We start from the raw sequence: 17,298 nt of genomic DNA on the forward strand, positions 1-17,298 counted from the left end.
TCCTGTTCCTTTTGCAAAACATAATATTCCAGAATAACAATCAGAATTATAAATAAAAGTATATAAAAAGTATGTCAGAATTTTGTAGACTCTTGGAGAATTTTTATATAATCTCTGGAGCATCAATTCTAATAATATGCATATATAAATAAAATATAGTTATCATTTCCTTATTTGACAGAGCTTCCCATATACCTTAAATATAAAACTTTCCTTCATAAGGAGAGAAAGGAAATCCTTGAGGCATTCGAGGGCCTATTGGAATGACCTAAAGTCAATTTTAAGTCAAGAAAAAGTATAAAACTTTCCTTCATAAGGAGAGAAAGGAAATCCTTGAGGCATTCGAGGGCCTATTGGAATGACCTAAAGTCAATTTTAAGTCAAGAAAAAGTTTCTTAAAATTCAAACCCTGGAAGGATTGTCAAATTTATTTTACCAGAAGATAGACACAAACATAGGATAGCAAACTTCAGGTTCCATGATTAAAAGATGGACTTTTTGTAAAAAATACCTGGTTAATACATAATTTATTCAATATATAAAACCTTTGCTCCCTAGGCAAATATAGGAAAAACTTTTTCCCTTTTAGTCTTAGAATCATAAGCATAAATCAACCAATCAGCCAGAATGCGGCTCAGAGGCCTGCCACGTGGGGTTGCCAGTGCATTTTTCATGTTATTCAACACCAACAAACAGAAACAAAAACACAAGGTTTCTTAAATATGCCACTCCTGGCTTACAGTGCCTGGGAATCACAAGTAACAGGCACACAAACAGAACGCCAATTCAACCAATAGCGAAGATGATTGGGATAATTTGTAAGCACCTAAGGAAAGTCCCCAAGTTAAATAAGTAGGCAGCTGCTGGGGAGTTTCCACAGGTGCCTGCAAGAAGTTTCCCAAGTCCAGGCAAACACCCTAAGTCCTTTGGCACTCCCCAAAGGCTCTTAACTTAGGGCTCAGAGGAGGGTGTCCCATCTGGGTCACCAAAATATGCTACCAAGAAACCCCCAAGTGGGCTCAGGCTGCCTGTCCCTGTGTCCAATAATAAAAGCAGGCTTGAATCATATAAGGCATTTATTGAGAAGGCCAGCCAACCAGGAAGACAGGATGCTCACAAGCATTCAAATCTTGTCTTGTAGAAAGATGCAGGTGACAGGATTATAAAGGGGAATGGGCTAGGATGAGGTTGGGAATGGAATGCATCTATGTGCAGCCCTGGAGGGCCACAGACGTCAGCTATTGTCCTTAGTCACCAGGCGATGAGATGATGTTGATGAAATGATGTTTTGACTCCTGGTGGGTCAGTCTTACCAGGCTTATAGGTTCTGCTTGCTGGATTCATAGCTGTGTCAACTCCTTAATTGCTTCACACAGGCCTTGAAAAGGAAACTTAAGAAAAGCTAAACCCCCTATTTACATATAAGAATCTTAACCCCTATTTACATAAGTATGTGTGTTCTAAGATTTAAAATAATATGATTCAGGAGCTCTGTATATCAGATTATAAGTCCCCCTATCATTAGTTTTTATTTTCATCTCTGATGATTAGTGACCTTGAGCATTTTTTCATATTGGCCATCTGTAGTATATCCTCTTTGGGGAAATGTCTATTCAGATACTTTGCCTATTTTTTAATTGGACTCTTTGTGTTCTTGGTGTTTATTTGTATAAGTTCTTGATATATTTTGGAAATTAATCCTTTACCAGTTGTATCATTGGCAAATATGTTCTCCCATACAGTGAATTCTCTTTTCATTTTGATAAAGGTTTCTTTGACTGTGTAGAAGCTTTTTAGCTTGATGTAGTCCCATTTGTTGATCTTTTTCTGTTACCCTTGCCCTCAGAGACATATTGACAAAAATATTGTAATTTTACTGCCTATATTTTCTTCCTGGGTTTTTATGGTTTTGAGACTTACATTTAAGTATTTTATGCATTTTTAGTTTATTCTTGTGTATGGTGTAACTTGGTGGTCTAGTCTCATTTTTTTTGTACCTGTCAATTTTATCAACACCAATTATTGAAGACTGTCTTTTCTCTATTGTATGCTCTTACTTTCCTTGTCAAATATTAATTAACCATAAAGTCATGGTTGTTATCTGGGCTCTCTGTTATGTTACATTGATCTATATGCCTGTTCTTATGCCAGTAACAGGCTGTTTTGATTATAATGGCTTTGGAGTATACTTTGATATTCAGTATTGTGATAACTCCAACTTTGTTCTTCTTTCCCATAATTTGCTGCAGCTACTCAGGGACTTTTTTGTTTCCATATAAAGTTTTGGAATATTTTATCTAGATCTGTGAAATATGCCATTGGTGTTTTAATAGTTATTATGTTAAGTGTTTAGATTGCTTTGAGTAAGTATGGACATTTTAATGATGTTAATGCTTCCATTCCATGCACATGGAATATGCTTCCCCATATTTTTATTTTCCTTTACTTATTTCTTCAAAGTGTAGTTTGCCAAGTTCAGGTGGTTTACCTGTTTGGATCAATTTAGTCTTACATACCTTATTTTTTGGTACAATAGTAAATGGAATTTTTTTCTTAGTTGCTCTTTCTGATAGTTCATTATTGGTATATAAAAATGCCATTGATTTCTAGATATTGATGTTGTGTTTTGCTACTTTGCCACAGTCATTTAGCAGACCTAGTAATTTTTTGGTGGAGTCTTTAGGGTTTTTTTTATATATAAAATGACATGTCATCTGCAAATAATGAGAGTTTTACTTTGTTTTCTGATTTGAATGCATTTTCTTTCTTCTTCTCTGATCATTGTGACTAGAACTTCCAGTACTATGTTGAATAAGAGTGGTGAAAACAGACATCCCTGTGTTGTTCCTGATCTTAAGGTAAACATTTATAATTTTTGCCCATTGAGTATGGCCTATTGTGTTGAGGTATGATCTCTCTATTTCCACTTTACCGAGAGTTTTGTTATAAAACTAGAGGCCCGGTGCACAATATTCATGCACTGAAGTGGGTGGGGGGCTGTCCCTCAGCCCAGCTTGCACCCTCTCCAATCTGGGATCGGGCCTAAACAGGCAGTCAGACATCCCTCTCACAATCTAGAACTGCTGACTTCCAACTGCTCGCCTGCCTTCCTACCTGATTGCCCCTAACCGCTTCTGCCTGCCAGCCTGATCACCCTATATCTGCTCTCCTGCCAGCCTGATCAAGGCCTCACTGTTCCCCTGCCAGCCTGATTGCCCCCAACTGCTCTCCCTTGCTGGCCCGGTTGCCCCCAACTGACCTCCCCTGCAGGCCTGGTCACCCCCAACTTCCTTCCCCTGCCGGCCATCTTATGGCCACATAGGGGTGGCCATCTTTGACCACATGAGGGTGGCCATCTTTTGTCTTGGAGTTATGGTCAATTTGCATACTGGTCATGACTAATTAGCATATCTGGGCTAATTAGCATATCCCTCTCTTATTATTGCATTGGAGTGATGGTCAATTTGCATACTGGTTGTGCCTAATTAGCATGCCAAGTCGTAACTAATTAGCATATCCAGGCTAATTAGCATATCCCTCTCTTATTATATAGGATGATACTGTATTTTTTTAATGCTTTTCCTGCATCTATTGATATTGAGAAGGCTAAAAAGGGCTAATTCCAATGTAACCCTGATATTTTGGGGGGCTAGCAATCTGAATCTGTGCCAGCAAGCCCAGTGTACATTCTTGATAACCTATAATTAAGTCACTGCCTCTTTCCCAGAAACCGGTCTTGCAGAACCTGTTATCTAAATGCTCACATTTCACAGAGGCCATAAACAATGAACAGTGCACAGCTCCAGGGGGCAGGGGGTTATTAACGCTGGCACCAGGCCAGGCCATCAGATTATGGTCTCAAGACCCCCAAAACCTAGATCTTTTTTGCAAAACCCATGAAAAGACCATAATCATAATCCATATTTGTGGGACAAAGACCCCAGAGAGATATAAAAGAGAAGCTCCCTGCATGTTACTTTACTCAGATTTGGGAAGTTATTCCGCTGAGTCTGCCAGCGTAAATAAACAGTATAACTCCTTTTCTCTAAAGCGTTGCTTGTTTTTTCTTTGGTCTTCTGCAACAATATGACCTTGTGGTTTTTATCTTTCATTTTATTAATGTGATGTATCAAATTTATTGATTTGTGAATATTGTCCAAAGCTTACATCCCCAGAATAAATCCCATTTTATCATGGTGTATGATTTTTTAATGTATTGGTGGATCTGACTTGCTAATATTTTGTGAAGGTTGTTAGCATCTTTGTTCATCAGGGATATTGCCCAGTAATTCTCTTTCTTTGTAGTGTCTTTATCTGGCTTTGGAATTAGGATAAGAATGGCCTCTTATAAAAAGGTTGGGAGTATTGAAATTTAAGGAATAGTATGAGGATGATAGATGTTAATTCTTTGAATGATTGGTAAAATTCATGAAACCATCCTGTCCATGATTTAGCTTGCAGAAATTTTTTAAAAATATATTTTATTGATTTTTTACAGAGAGGATGGGAGAGGGACAGAGAATCAGAAACATCGATGAGAGAGAAACATAGATTAGCTACCTCCTGCACCCCCCCTACTGGGGATACGCCCACAACCAAGGTACATGCCCTTGACCGGAATCGAACCTGGGACCCTTCAGTCCCCAGGCCGATGCTCTATTCACTGAGCCAAACCGATCAGGGCCTGAAAATTTTTTGTTACTGCTTCAATTTAATTAGTAGTTATTCATCTATTCAGGTGTTCAGTTTTCTGATTCAGTTTTGGAAGATTGCATGTTTGTAAAAAAATTTTTCATTTCACCCAGGTTATCTATTTTGTTCAAATATAATTGTTCATAATATTTTCTTACAATCATTCATGTTTTGGTGATATCAGTAGATACATCTCTTTTATTCTGATTTTATATACTTGGGTCCTGTCTCTTTTTTTCATGATGAGTCTGTTTAAAGTTTCATCGATCTTGTTTATCCTTTCAAAGAACCAGCTTTTGGCTTCATTTATCTTTTGTATTGCTCTTTTGTTTGTATGTCAATTATTTCTGCTCTGTATTATTTCCTTCCTTCAACTTACTATGAGTTTTTCCTGCTGTTCTTTTTCCAATTCTTTTAGGTGTATGGTTAGATTGTTTACTAGAGATTTTTCTTTCTTCTTGATGTAGGCCTGTATTGCAAGAACTTCCCTCTTAGGACTGCTTTTGCTGTGTCCCATAGATTTTGGGTTGTTGTGTGTTCATTTTCACTTGTTTCCAGGTAAGTTTTAATTTCTCACTTGATCGCATTGGCCACTCTTTCATTGTTTAATAACATGTCATTTAGCCTCTGTGTGTTTAATATTGAGCTTTTGAAATCATGGTTTATTTTTTGTTTTATGCCATTGTGATCCAAGAAGATACTTTCTATAATTTCAATCTTCTTGAATTAGTTAAGATTTATTTTGTGTCCTAACATGTGGTCTATCACTGAGAATATTCCATGTACACTTGAGAAGAATGTATATTCTGCTGCTTTGTGATGAAATATTCTATAAACATATAAATATATATTAAACCCATCTCATCTAGTGTGTAGTTTAAGGTCACTGTTTCATTGTTGACATTTTGGCTGGAAGATCTATCCATTCATGACATTTGGATGCTAAAGTCCTGTCCTACAACTGTATTGCTGTCAATCTCTCCCTTAAAGTTCTCTAAGAGTGTTTTTATATATTTAGTTGCTCCTATATTGGATGCTTATATGTTTATAATAGTTATATCCTCTTGTTACATCTATGCCTTTATTATGTTCTTCTATTTCTCTTGTTATGGCATTTGCTTTGAAGTCTATGTTGTCAGATATAAGTATTGCTACCCTGGCTTGTTTTGTTTGTTTCCTTTTGTATGGAATATTTTTTTCCATCTCATAAGTTTCAGCCTGTGTATATTTTTTGTTCTGATTTGGGTCTCTTCTAGCAATCATATATATGGGTCATGTTTTCTTATCCATTTGGCTATCCTTTATCTTTTTATTGGAGAATTTAAACAATTGACATTTAAGGTTATTATCGATAGGCACTTATTTATTGCAATTTTTTTCTTTGTGCTTCTGTTCTTCCCTCTATAAGTTTCTTCTTATTATTAAGGCAGTCCTTTTAACATTTCTTGCAGTGCTGGTTTGGTGGTAATGAACTCCTTCAGTCTTCTTTTGCATGGGAATCTATTTATTTTACCTTCAATTTAAATAAAAGCCTTGCTGGATAGAGCAGTTTTGGTTGCAGGTTCATGCTTTTTCAATACTTTGTATATTTCATGCCAATCCCTTCTCGCTTGAAGTGTTTCTGTTGAGAAATTTAAGATTCTGTCTTTAGCCCTAACTGGTTTGGCTCAGTGGATAGAGCGTCAGCCTGCAGACTCAAGGGTCCCAGGTTCGATGCCGGTCAAGGGCATGTACCTTGGTTGCGGGCACATCCCCAGTAGGGAGTGTGCAGGAGGCAGCTGATTGATGTTTCTCTCTCATCAATGTTTCTAACTCTCTATCCCTCTCCCTTCCTCTCTGTAAAAAGATAAAATATATTTTAAAAAGATTCTGTCTTTACCTTTAACATTTCCATTTTATCTGTTATCCCTCAACTGGAGATATTTTTCCATTAATTTTTTAGGGAGAGTGGATGAGAGAGGGAAAGACAGAGAGAAACATCGATGTGAGAGAAACATGTTGACTGGTTGCCTCCTGCATGTGCTCCAACCATGGCCCAGGCCAGGGACAAGCCTGCAAACAAAGTGCATGTCCTTGACCAGAATCAAACCCAGGACCCTTTGGTCTGCAGGCTGATGGTCTATCCACTGAGAAAACTAGCTAGGGCAACATTTGTCATTTAAATATGATGTGTCTTAGTGTGGGTCTCTGTGGTGTTCTTGGTTGGGACTCTGCTTCTGAACTTGTGTGATATTTTCTTTCACCAGGCTAGGAAATTTTGCTGTCATTACTTCTTCAAGCAGCTTCTCTATGCCTTGCTCATTTTCTTCTCCTTCTGGTATGCTTATGATGCAGATGTTATTACACTTGATGTTGTCCCAAAGTTCCCTTACCAGTGGTTCTCAACATTCCTAATGCCGCAACCCTTTAATACAGTTCCTCATGTTGTGGTGACCCCCAACCATAAAATTATTTTCGTTGCTACTTCATAACTGTAATTTTACTACTGTTATGAATCGTAATGTAAATATCTGATATGCAGGATGTATTTTCATTGTTTGCGACACACAGGTTGAGAACTGCTGCAACTATCCTGGCTTTTAATTATTATTATTATTATTTTTTGTTTCTCTGAATGAGTGACTTTTAAAAATTGTCTTACAGTTCATTGATTTTGTCCCCTGCATCATCCAGCCTACTTTCTATTCCTTTCAGTGTATTCTGTATTTCAGATTTGGCATTTTTCATTTCCAAATGATTATTTCCATTGGTTTCTATGTATTTTTCCATGTTGTTGTTGTTCTCACTAAGTTCTTTGAGCATCCTTATAACTAGTATTTTGAACTCTCTTTCTAATAAATTGCCTCCATTTTAAAAATATATTTTTTTATTGATTTTAGAGAGAGGAAGGAAGGGGGTATAGAGATAGAAACATCAATGAGAGAGAATCAGCAATCAGCTGCCTCCTGCATGACTTCTACTGGGAATTGAGCCCACAACCTGGGCATGAGCCCTGACCTGAATCTAACTGGTGACCTCTTGGTTCATGGGTTGATGCTCAGTCACTGAGATACACCTTCTGGGTTTGCCTCCATTTCATTTAGCTCTTTATCTGGAGATTCCTACTGTTATTTCACTGGGCATATTTCTTTGTCTCATCATTTTGGATATTTCTTTATGTTTTTATCTATAGATTAGATAGAACTTCTATGACTCCAAGGCTTGGGTGGATGGCCTTCTATAGTATGTGTCCTATGGGAGGGAATGTAGCAGTCTTCATGATCTCTGGAGCAGGGTGTTTTAGGAATGTTTCTTGGGTTGGTTGTTTGGGCCTTCCTGTTGTAATTGGGTCTCAATTGCTGTTGGCACATTCATGGGTGGAATCAATGCTCATGCTGGCTAATTATGTGACTAAACCCTGACCATGGTGTGCAAACTGCTGTTCAGGTCTAGTGTCAAAGTGTATTAAAGGGCTCAGTGACAAAATCATTGACCCTTCATGCTGGGTGTCTATAGAGGTAAACCTTTTTTTTTAAATTCTCTATGTTTGAAAGTATAACCTATGTCTCTTTTTTTCCCCATTGACCTCTCCCAGCTTGCCCTTGCCCCCCAGCACAGGCCTTCACCCCCCTATTGTCTGTGTCCATTGGTTATGCTTACATGCATGCATACAAGTACTTTGGCTGATCTCTTATTCCCCACCACCTCCCACCCTCTTCTGCTTTCCCTCTGAGATTTGATGGTCTGTTTGATACTACTATGTCTCTGGATCTATTTTTGTTCATCAGTTTCTGTTGTTCATTATATTCCACAAATGAGTGAGATCATGTGATACTTATCTTTCTCCAACTTGCTTATTTCACTTAGCATAATGCTCCCCAGGTCCATCCATGCTGTTGAAAATGGTAAGAGTTTACCGCAGTGTAGTATTCCATTGTGTAGATGTACCACCAATTTTTTAATCCCCTCATCTGCTGGTGGGCACTTAGGCTGTTTCAAAATCTTAGCTATTGTAAATTGGGCTGCTATGAACATAGGGGTGTATACATTCTTTCTAATTTGTGTCTCTGGTTTCTTGGGATTTCCTAGAAGTGGGATTACTGGGTCAAATGGGAGTTTCATATTTTTTTGAGGAAAATCCATACTCTTTTCCACAGAGGGTGCACCAGTCTGCATTCCCATCAGCAGTGAAAAAGAGTTCTGATTTATCCACATCATCACCAGCACTTGTTGTTTGTTGATTTGTTGATGATAGTCATTCTGACAGGTGTGAGGTGGTACCTCATTGTGGTTTTGATTTTCATCTCTCAAATCATTAATGACTGAGCATTTTTTCATATGTCTCTTGGCCTTCCCTATGTACACTTTCAAAAAGTGTCTATTTAGGTCCTTTGCCCATTTTTTCATTGGATTGTTTATCTTTATTTTGTTAAGTTGCATGAGTTCCTTATAAATTTTGGAGATTAATCCCTTACTAGATGAAACATTGGCAAATATGTTCTCCGATGCAGTGGGCTCTTTTGTTGTTTTGTTGGTGTTTATTTTGCTGTGCAGAAGCTTCTATTTTGATGTAGTCCCAGTTATTTATTTTCTTCTTAATTTCCATTGTCCTAGGAAATGTATCAGTAAACATATTACTATGAGATATGTCTGATTTTTTGCTGCCTTTGGATTAATCTAAGATTTATATGGTTTCCCATCTTACATTTAAGACTTTTATCCATTTTGAGTATATTTTTGTGTAAGGTGTAAGTTGGTGGTCTAGTTTCATATTTTTGCATGTATATGTCAAATTGTCCCAACACCATTTATTGAAGAGACTGCCATGTTTCCATTCTATACTCTTACCTCATTTGCATCACTTTGTATATTTCATTCCATTCCCTTTGGCATGATGTGTTTCTGTTGAGAAATCAATTGTTAGTGTATTGGTAGATCCCTTGTACTTTCTGTGCCTCTCTGGCAGCCTTTAAGATTCTTACTTTAGCATTGACATTTGCCAATTTAATTATGATGTGTCTTGGTGTCAGTCTTTTGGGGTTCATCTTGTTTGGGACTCTGTGCTTCTTGGACTTGTGTTACTTTTTTCTTCCCAAAGTCAGTGAAGTTTTCTGTCATTTCTTCAAACAGGTTTTCTGTTCTTTGCTCAGCTTCCTCTCCTTCTAGCACCCCTATTATGCTGATGTTGTTTCATTTTGTGTTGTCCCAGAGCTCCTTTAGACTCTCTTCCTGCTTTTTATTTTATTTTTCCAGTTGCTGCTCTTCTTGAGTGTTTTTTTTCCTACTTTGTTTTCTAACTCACTGATTCAGTCCTCAGCTTTTTCTTGTCTACTGTTGAAACCTTCCATTTTTGTTTTTAATTGCAGCTATGTTTCCTCTTGATTCTTAGACATATTAGTGATTTCTCATCCAGACATTTGAGCATCCTTATAACCATTACTCTAAATTCTTTCTCTGACAAAGTACTTGCCTCCATTTCACTTAGACACTTTTCTTTTGATTCCTCTTACATTTCAGTTTGTTTCTTTGCCTACCCATTTTTGCTTTCCTTTATAATTGTTTCTATGTATTAGATCACCAAGGTTTTTAAAATTGTTTTTATGTAGATGTTTCTTGGTACCCAGTGTTGCAGTCTTTTGGCTGGGTGTTCTAGGCAGGTCCCATACTTGAGTATTTGGGTTTTCCTGATATAGTTGGGTCTTGAATGTTATTGTCCCATTCATAGATGGCGTTTCCTCTCAGGTTGTCTGATTATGTAGCTCGCTCCCTACCATGTTGTGCCAACTTTTGTGGAGGCGCTGACTGAACAGCACAAAATACAACATGACAAGACATGACACAGAATGAACAGAACATGAATATACACATGGCACCTATAACCCCAATAAAAGTGACCACCAGAGAAAACAGAATTAGGCAAAATAAAGGAGAACAAGAAGAGAAAAAAATAGAAGAAGAAAAAAGAAAGATTATGGGGAGAAAATACAACAAAACAAACAAATAAACCAAAAAGCACAGACAAAAAACACCCAGAAAAAAGGATTGGGGCAGAATCTGTAGAAGCAAACCTTAAGTAGAGACAATAAGTTCATGGAATTTGATTAATAGGGGATAGACCATGGTTTAGAATAGAGGAGGGAGTGAAGAAATGGGAAGACAAGGAGAAAAAAAAATAAAAATTTTTTTTTGAAAAAGAGAATAGAGAAAAGGCAGATAGGCCTAAATTTAGGAAGTGCAACAATTTTTTTAAAAATTTAGAGATAAAGTACAAAAGAAAAGAGAAAAAAAGGAAAAAAAATGAGTAATGAAGAAAAAGAAAGAGAATGGCAAATTGAGTAGGAGTAGGGAAGATAAAATTAATATATGAATAAACCAACAGAGACTAGAATAATAAAACATCAATAAAGCAGATAAAGAAGATCCATTTGGGGAAGATGGCGACTGGCAGGAAGGTAAGGAGGGAGAGAGTGTGAAGCAGTGATAGAGGAGTGTGTGGACCTGTGTGGTGTGTGTGTGTATGAGCTAGGGACATTTAGATTCTGCAGGTCTTCCAAGGGGCTGCCAAACCAGGCAGTCTTAGACGGCAGAGCCCCGCTCCCATCGCAGACACTCTGGGGTGGCCAGCACAGGCACAGTGACGACGCCATCTTGAGAAACAGAGCTGCTTGAGACAAGGATCGGGCCTCAGCACCACCTAGTCTGGACTCAGACGCAAACCAGGACCCTGCAGCCACTGGGGACAGAGACCTGTAACCACAGCTGCAGACCCACAGACACCAAGAATCCAGACATCCTGGCCACATATTTCTGTGAGTCACAGAGCCTATCCCCCACCCCGCAGGCTCATGGGCAGCACCATATTAATTGATAGAGCCGCCCCTCATACGGGCCGCAGTGCCGCTAGAGGAATGGGAATCTGTTCCCTGCAACACAATTGAGTGACCAAACCCAAAGCCCACACAGGGCAGCAGTGCCACCTGACTTTGATTCTGGGCAAGCGCACGCGGAAGTCTATTTTCTGAAGCGCAGGAGTGGACCTCCTGCCGACACAGTGCTACTGTGCAACCCAGTCCCCCAAGCTGACTGGGACCCCAATTCTCTGGGCGGGAGGCAGCACTGAGCACCAGTGACTTGACTCTGTTTCTTATCATGTGCGCCTGGGATCCCTGACTCCCAGTGCATTCACACTAAGGGCCAGTGACTCCAATTCTTGATGCAAGTGCACACAGGGACACTGATTCACAGTGCAAGGCTGCATGAAGCAACAGAGATTCTGATACCCGATTCTTGGTGCAGGCATAGGGGAACTCTGACTCCTGGCACACACTAGGGGACTCTGATTTTTGGCATATGCCAGCAGGGTCTCTGTTTCAGTGTGGTGCAGGCAGGGTCCCTGATTCTAGGTACAAACACAAGGCCACACTGAGCGCTGGTAACGCTGACCCTGGGCGAGCCTGGTTCCCACCAACCCACAGCAGCCACATGTCTTGGTGTTGGAGCTCTTTGGTGACACTCGGGTAGTGCAAAGTTCCCACTGCTCAAGGCCCAGGCCCACGCAACTCGACGTTTGAACCTTCTGGTGATAGTCAGAATGGGGAGATGACACAATCCCCAGAGGAAAGAAAATTAGGAGTTGCCAAGAAAGGAAATTAGTGAAATTAAAGCATGCAACATGACAGAAAAAGAACTCAGAGTAATGGTTGTACAGTTCATTCACTGGATGAATGAGAAAATCAACAACCTATGCAAAGATCATGAAGAAATGAAAAGTGATATAGCTACTATCAAAAACATCATGGAAGGTTTCAACAGTAGACTAGAAGAAGCAGAGTACCGAATTAGTGAGTTAGAAGACACGTCATAATTACAATGGCAAATCTTCACAACAAAGAGAGAATCTTAAAGACTGCAAGAGAGAGAGAGAGAGAGAGTTACCTACAAAGGATCCCCCATCAGATTATCAAATGATTTCTCAACAGAGACACATCAAGCTAGAAGGGAATGGAAGGAGGTATAGCAAAATTATTATGAAGAAGCAACGAAAATAATTTTATGGTTGGGGGTCACCACAACATGAGGAACTGTATTAAAGGGTCGCGGCATTATTAAGGTTGAGAACCACTGGTAAGGGAACTTTGGGACAACACAAAATAAAGTAACATACGTATAATAGGGCTGCCAAAAGGACAGGAAGAGCAGCAAGGATTAGAAAATCTATTTGAAGAAATAATGACAGAAAACTTCCCTGATATGGGGAAGAAAAAAGTTACACAAGTACAGAGAGTCCCAAGCAAGATGAATCCCAAAAGACCCAAACGAAGACACGTCATAATGAAGATGGCAAATATACAAGACAAAGAGAGAATCTTAAAGGCTGCAAGAGAGAAACAGAGAGTTACCTACAAAGGATCCCCCATCAGATTATCAAACGATTTCTCAACAGAAACACATCAGGCCAGGAAAGAATGGACAGAAATTTACAAAGTGATGCAAAGCAAAGGACTGAATCCAAGAATACTCTATCCAGCAAGGCTATCATTCAAAATTGAAGGGGAAATAAGAAGCTTCACACAGACAAAAAGGCTAAGGGAGTTTATCACTACCAAGCCAGCAATGCAAGAAATGCTGAAAGGAATGCTGTAAAAAGAAGAAATATAAAGGTAAGAAGAAACACAGGCACAAAAATAAAAAAATGACTATAAACAAGTACCTTTCAATAATAATTTTAAACATAAATTGACTAAATGCTCCAATCAAAAGACATTGAGTGGTTGAATGGATATAAAAACATGAACCATATTTATGCTGTCTACAAGAGACCCACCTCAGAACAAGGGACTCACACGGACTGAAAGTGAAGGGATGGAAAAATATCTTTCAGGCAAATGGAAATGAAAAAAAAGCTGGGGTAGCAATACTTATATCCGACAAAATAGACCTCAAAGTGAAGGCCATAACAAGAGATAAGGAAGGCCACTTCATAATACTAAAGGGATCAATACAACAAGAGGATATAACCCTGATAAACATATATGCACCCAATGCAGGAGCACCCACATACATAAGAAAACTCCTGGAAGACATCAGGGGAGAGATCGACAACAATACAATCATAGTAGGGGACTTTAATACACCACTGACATCACTGGATAAATCTGCTAGACAAAAAATCAGCAAAGAAACAGCAATCCTAAATGACTCACTAGATCAGATGGACTTAATTGACATCTTCAGAACACTTCACCCCAAAGCAACAAAATATACGTTCTTCTCAAGTGCTCATGGGACATCTTCAAAAATAGACCACATATTGGGTCACAAACAAAGTCTCCCCAAATTCAAGAAGATTGAAATCATACCAAGCATCTTCTCAGACCACAAGGGCATAATATTAGAAATAAACTACAATAAAAACAACCCAAAATACTCAAACACTTGGAAGCTGAATAGCATGTTATTAAATATTGATTGGGTTACCAATGAGATCAAAGAAGAAATTAAAAACATCCTGGAAACTAATGACAATGAAAACACAACAATCCAAAACCTTTGGGACACAATGAAAGCAGTCCTGAGAGGGAAGTTTATAGCTCTACAGGCCTACCTCAACAAACAAGAAAAAATGGTAGTAAATCATCTAAATCTACAGCTCAAAGAATTAGAAAGAGAGCAACAAGAAAAGCCCAGAGTGAGCAGAAGGAAGGAGATAATAAAGATTAGAGCAGAAATAAATGACATAGAGACCAAAAAAACAATACAGAAAATCAATGAAACCAAGAGCTGGTTCTTTGAAAGGATAAACAAGATCGACAAACCTCTAGCCAGGCTCACCAAAAAGCAAAGAGAGAGGACCCAAATAAACCAAATCAGAAATGATAGAGGCGAAATAACAACAGACCCCACAGAAATACAAATGATTGTTAAAAAATACTATGAACAACTCTACTCCAACAAACTAGACAACCTGGAGGAAATGGACATATTTCTAGAAAAATACAACATTCCAAAACTTAATCAGGAAGAATCTAAAAATCTCAACAGGCCAATAACTATGGAAGAAATTGAAGCAGTCATCAGAAAGCTTCCAGCAAACAAAAGCCCAGGACCAGACGGCTTCACAGGGGAGTTTTACCAAACATTCAAGGAAGAACTAAAACCTATCCTCCTCAGACTACTACAAAAAATCCAAGAGGAAGGAACACTTCCAAGCTCATTCTATGAAGCCAGCATCACCCTAATACCAAAACCAGGTAAAGACAACACAATGAAAGAGAATTACAGGCCAATATCCCTCATGAACATAGATGCCAAAATCCTCAACAAAATCTTAGCAAATCGGATCCAGCAGTACATCAGAAAGATCATACACCATGACCAAGTAGGATTTATCCCAGGGATGCAAGGATGGTACAATATCCGCAAATCAATCAACGTGATACATCACATAAACAAATTGAAGGAAAAAAACCACATAGTCATATCAATTGATGCAGAAAAAGCATTTGACAAAATTCAACACCCATTTTTGATAAAAACTCTCAGCAAGGTGGGAATAGAAGGATCATACCTCAACATAATAAAAGCCATATATGACAAACCCACAGCCAACATCATACTCAATGGACAAAAACTAACACCATTTCCCCTAAAAACAGGAACAAGACAGGGATGCCCACTCTCACCACTCCTGTTCGACATAGTACTGGAAGTATTAGCCATTGCAATTAGACAAGAAGAAGAAATAAAAGGCATCCAAATTGGAAAAGAGGAAGTAAAACTGTCCTTATTTGCAGATGACATGATATTATACATACAAAACCCTAGAGACTCCATCAAAAAGCTACTAGACTTAATACATGAATTTGGCAATGTAGCAGGATACAAAATTAACCCCAAGAAATCTGAGGCATTTCTATACACCAATAGTGAACTTTCAGAAAGAGAGATTATAAAAACAATCCCATTTACCATCGCACCAAAAAAATTAAGCTACCTAGGAATAAACTTAACTAAAGAGGTAAAAGACCTCTACTCAGAAAACTACAGGACGTTGAAAAAAGAGATAGAGGAAGACATAAAGAGATGGAAGAACATACCATGTTCTTGGATTGGTAGAATCAACATCATTAAAATGTCCATACTGCCCAAAGCAATCTATAAATTCAACGCACTTCCCATTAAAATACCAACGGCATATTTCACAGACCTAGAACGAACTCTCCAAAAATTCATCTGGAACAAAAAACGACCCCGAATAGCTGCAGCGATCCTGAGAAAGAACAAAGTAGGTGGGATCTCAATACCAGATATCAAGCTGTATTACAAAGCCACTGTTCTCAAAACTGCCTGGTACTGGCACAAGAACAGACATATAGATCAATGGAATAGAATAGAGAGCCCAGAAATCAGCCCCAACCAATACGCTCAATTAATATTTGACAAAGGAGGCAAGAACATACAATGGAGTCAAGACAGTCTCTTCAATAAATGGTGCTGGGAAAATTGGACAGATACATGCAAGAAAATGAAACTAGACCACCAACTTACACCATACACAAAAATAAACTCAAAATGGATAAAGGACTTAAATATACGACCGGAAACCATAAAAATACTAGAAGAATCCAAAGGCAACAAAATCTCAGACCTATGCCGAAGCAATTTCTTCACCGATACAGATCCTAGGGCATTGGAAACTAAAGAGAAAATAAACAAATGGGACTACATCAAAATAAAAAGTTTCTGCACAGCAAAAGAAACCATCAACAAAACAACAAGAAAGCCCACTACATGGGAGAACATATTTGCCAACATTATATCTGATAAGGGCCTAATCTCCAACATTTATAGGGAACTCATACAACTTAACAAAAGGAAGATAAACAATCCAATCAAAAAATGGGCAAAGGACCTAAATAGACACCTTTTAAAAGAGGACATTCAGAAAGCCAAGAGACATATGAAAACATGCTCAAAGTCACTAACCATCAGACTGGCTATCATCAACAAATCAACAAACGACAAGTGCTGGAGAGGATGTGGAGAAAAAGGAACACTTGTGCACTGCTGGTGGGAATGCAGACTGGTGCAGCCACTATGGAAGACAGTATGGAGTTTCCTCAAAAAACTAAAAATGGATCTCCCATTTGACCCTGTGATCCCACTTCTAGGAATATATCCCAAGAAACCAGAAACACCAATCAGAAAGGATATATGCACCCTTATGTTCATATAGCACAATTCACCATAGCTAAGATTTGGAAACATCGTAAGTGCCCATCAGCAGATGAGTGGATTAAAAAACTGTGGTACATCCATACAATGGAATACTATTCTGTGGTAAAAAAGAACGAATTCTTACCATTTGCAATAGCATGGATGGAACTGGAGAGCATTATGCTAAGTGAAATAAGCCAGTCAGAGAATGATAAATATCACATGATCTCACTCATTTATGGAATATAATGAGCTACATAAACTGATGAACAAAAACAGTTTCAGAGACAGAGAAGCATCGATCAGACGGTCAAACCTCAGAGGGAAGGTAGGGGAGGGTGGGAGTAAGGGGGAGAGATCAACCAAAGGACTTGTATACATGCATATAAGCCTAACCAATGGACACAGACA

Source organism: Myotis brandtii, unplaced genomic scaffold, assembly GCF_000412655.1.
Source record: "Myotis brandtii unplaced genomic scaffold, ASM41265v1 scaffold40, whole genome shotgun sequence".
NCBI lineage: Eukaryota > Metazoa > Chordata > Mammalia > Chiroptera > Vespertilionidae > Myotis > Myotis brandtii.